This window comes from Aulostomus chinensis, chromosome 1 (assembly GCF_037954235.1).
Source record: "Aulostomus chinensis isolate RoL2024-O1b breed Wild chromosome 1, RoL_Achi_v1.0, whole genome shotgun sequence".
NCBI classification, from domain to species: domain Eukaryota; kingdom Metazoa; phylum Chordata; class Actinopteri; order Syngnathiformes; family Aulostomidae; genus Aulostomus; species Aulostomus chinensis.
In genome coordinates, this window is record NC_141320.1 from 45,695,308 (window position 1) to 45,699,030 (window position 3,723).

A 3,723-nucleotide genomic window follows, 5' to 3' on the forward strand; every position below is an offset into this window, starting at 1 on the left:
TTTTGAGTTCATTAGCAATTCTTCCGACATCACTGTCGCAATATTTTGAGGTTCGTAGCAACTTTTACTACATTACTGTCGCATTATTTTGAGGTTCGTAGCAACACTTAATACATGACAGTCAGCATCACTTTGAGGTTGTTCGAAACACTTACTACATTACTGTAAGCATCACTGACTTGATTAGCAACTATCACTACATTTCTGTTAGCATTTTTTTGAGTTCATTAGCAAATCTTCTGACATCATTGCGCAATATTTTGAGTTTCGCAGCAACTCTTACTACATGACTGTTAGCATCACTTTGAGGTTATTCGAAACTTTCACTCCATTACTTTTAGCATCATTTTGAGTTCATTAGCAATTCTTACTACATCACTGTCGCATCATTTTCAGATCATTAGCAACTCTACTGACATCACTGTCACATTATTTTTTAGGTTTGTAGCAACTCTTTCTACATTATTGTTGCATTATTTTAAGGTTCGTAGCAACTGTCACTACATTACTGTTAGCATCATTTTGAGTTTTTTAGCACTTCTTACTAAATCACTGTCGCATCATTTTGAGATCTTTAGCAATTCTTCTGACATCACTGTCGCATTATTTTGAGGTTCGTAGCATCTCTTACTACATGACTGTCACCATCCCTTTGAGGTTATTCGAAACACTTACTACATTACTGTTAGCATCATTATAAGTTCATTAGCAATTCTTCCGACATCACTGTCGCAATATTTTGAGGTTCGTAGCAACTTTTACTACATTACTGTCGCATTATATTGAGTTTCGTAGCAAGTCTTACTACATTATTGTTGCATTATTTTAAGGTTCGTAGCAACTCTTACTACATTACTGTCAGCATCACTGAGTTTCTTAGCAACTATCACTACATTACTGTTAGCATCATCTTGAGTTCATTAGCAGTTCTTCTGACATCACTGTCGCAATATTTTTAGGTTCGTAGCAACTTTTATTACATTACTGTCGCATTATTTTGAGGTTCGTAGCAACTCTTAGTACATGACTGTCAGCATCACTTTGAGGTTATTCGAAACGTTCACTCCATTACTGTTAGCATCACTTTGAGTTCATTAGCAATTCTTCCTAAATCACTGTCACATCATTTTGAGGTTCGTAGCAACTCTTACTACATGACTGTCAGCATCACTTTGAGGTTATTCGAAACACGTACTGCATTACTGTAAGCATCACCGATTTGATTAGCAACTTTAAGTACATCACTGTTAGCGTCATTTTGACTTCATTAGCAATTCTTACTACATCACTGTCGCATCATTTTGAGATCATTAGCAATTCTTCCGACATCACTGTCGCATTATTTTGAGGTTCGTAGCAACTCTTACTACATTACTGTCAGCATCACTTTGAGTTTATTAGCAACTATCACTACATTAATGTTAGCATCATTTTGAGTTCATTAGCAATTCTTCCGACATCACTGTAGCATTATTTTGAGGTTTTGAGGTACCTTTGTTTGTAACCGATCTGCTGACCAGCGAGACGCCACCACGCACGGCTGTCGGCTCCGTAAAGGAGGGAGAGGAATCGGAAAGGACGGAGAAGGGTCGGACCAGGTCTATTTCTAGGTGACCACTCACTATCGTCTGCCACACTGCCCCTCATGGTGGGGAGTGTAGCGCTATCCTGCCACAGTACATTTGTTTCATTCTTTTGCTCTTGCACTTTAATTAAAATGGACTTGACTTGAGAATGTTTTGTTTCAAAATATAGATGAATTCCCAGATTTATAGGTAGCATGAGTATGAAGTTGCACTTGCACCAGGTGGGAAAATGTCCTCTGCATTTGACTCTAACTATGTAGGAGCAGTGGTCGCAGTGTCAGCCTGGGGGCTTGGTCAAGATCAATGACAGGAGTAGCAGACAGGTAATATCCATAGCATGCTTGTTGTTTTAGAGGAGTAAGGGTACACTGTTGGTCTCTCACCTGATGCGCTGTCATCAGCACAAATGATCTGTTCCTAAACATCAAAATCTATCATCCCCCCGATTGTTTTTTACAACTGGAGTACTGGTTAACACTTTAGAAAGCCTTCATTCAGAGCTGTGAAGAACCTTGAACCTGATATCCCAGACATCAAAGTGGGCCACTAACTGGCCAGATGAAGCTATGCTAGGCTGCTGTACTCTGAAGAGCTAAAGTAGCAGCTTCTGAGAGGGATGCTAACCTGGATGTGTTCATCTCCTACTTTAATATGGCCCTTCAAATAAGAGCCCTGTGTCTCTGTCTCAAAGTTTTCAACCGTATTTGTTTGTTAAATTAAAACCAGACGACCACTGTGGTCCTTTTTACACGGTAAGTAAAGCACAGATGCCCTGGTGGACCTGTTGGCACCCTGGACTTTGAATCCAGTGACCTGAGTCCAAGTCTCCGTTCCAGCAGGTTTCCTGCAGCCTTCAGCAGAGCTGCCATGTTTCTCTGTAGAGAACTAAGTGATGCTCTCAGCAGGTTGAGGGCACCACCAACAAGTGAGGGATGAACCTCTGACTTCCTTCTTGTCAAACAGGAAACTCCTAATACCTCATTTGAGTAAAGTACTTCATATTCCTGACATCCAAGTAGTAGTGAAGTGGAGGAAGAAGGGAGGAGATCTCCAACAGGATCCTTCTTTTCTCTGTCCTCCTTGATCTCATGGATCACCACAGTCGAGGGGAGACCCAAGCTCCCGGATGGATCTGGCACTCAGGAACTGCTGAGTTTTCCAGTGGACTTTGTTCCATCCATGGTTCAGGAACAGGACTCCTCCTGGTTAACCTGGTATCTTTCCACCCAACTGTGGGTTCTTGGAGAATTTTTCATGTCGTGTCAAGAAATCAGGCTGGTGGGTTTTTCAATGAGAGAAATTCTGGTAACTTAATTAAGTGGCATATTTGTTGAAGCAGTAATTAACTGATAAATTAAGGAAGGCCTGGCCAGTCTTTGCTCCCAGGTCATACGATGTCGTTAGAAAGTCCTGAATAAATCTGGAGTTCCATGATTTCCTTGTGGTTCATGATCCTTTTGCCAATGTAGTCTGGAACAAGAGCAAGATGAACCTCCAAATAGCAACAGGTTGATTGCAGGTGATGTCAAGTGGTATTTAGAGGATCCTCCACCTTGTGTTTGGTTCCATGGTGGAATGGTGAGCCCTCTGGACTCTGGATCCAGTGATCCCAGTTCAAGTCTCAGAATGACCTTCCTGTCTGGAATGTGTCCCATGTAACAAACTGATCAAGAGATGTTACGTGGTTCAAATGTTCTGGTTCATTTCTTACTGCCATGAACACAGACTGTGTGTTTAATGTTAACAATAAATGTAACAACTAAGGAGCCAGTAGCTCCTGTGGAAAAAATTCTACTTTGTCAGTGAATGAATTCATTTGATATTGAAGTCGGCAACTTTCAGTGTCTGTCAGGATGGCCGAGCGGTCTAAGGCGCTGCGTTCAGGTCGCAGTCTCTCCTGGAGGCGTGGGTTCGAATCCCACTTCTGACAAAGGACATTTTCTCCACATTCCTATGCATCCACAATGGTACATTCCAAACCCAGTTGAAGCTGCTCTCCACTGATGGGAGTGAGTGGTTGAACTGGCAGCAGAGGAGGCAAAGGAGCTTCCCTGTGACGGTCCAACATCGCCTGGTTTCCTCCAACATGGAGCAGCCACCAAACTCTAACTTCAATGTTGGATCAAAGTCTGCTGAA

The 3,723-nt window shown here is 41.9% G+C and overlaps 1 non-coding gene across 1 annotated transcript; it reads left to right on the plus strand.

The window, feature by feature from the left end:
* The first annotated feature begins 3,433 nt into the window (after window positions 1-3,433).
* Window positions 3,434-3,516, plus strand: trnal-cag (transfer RNA leucine (anticodon CAG)). The gene has a single exon. It is a non-coding gene; the product is annotated as a tRNA-Leu (tRNA).
* The last annotated feature ends 207 nt before the right edge of the window (window positions 3,517-3,723 follow it).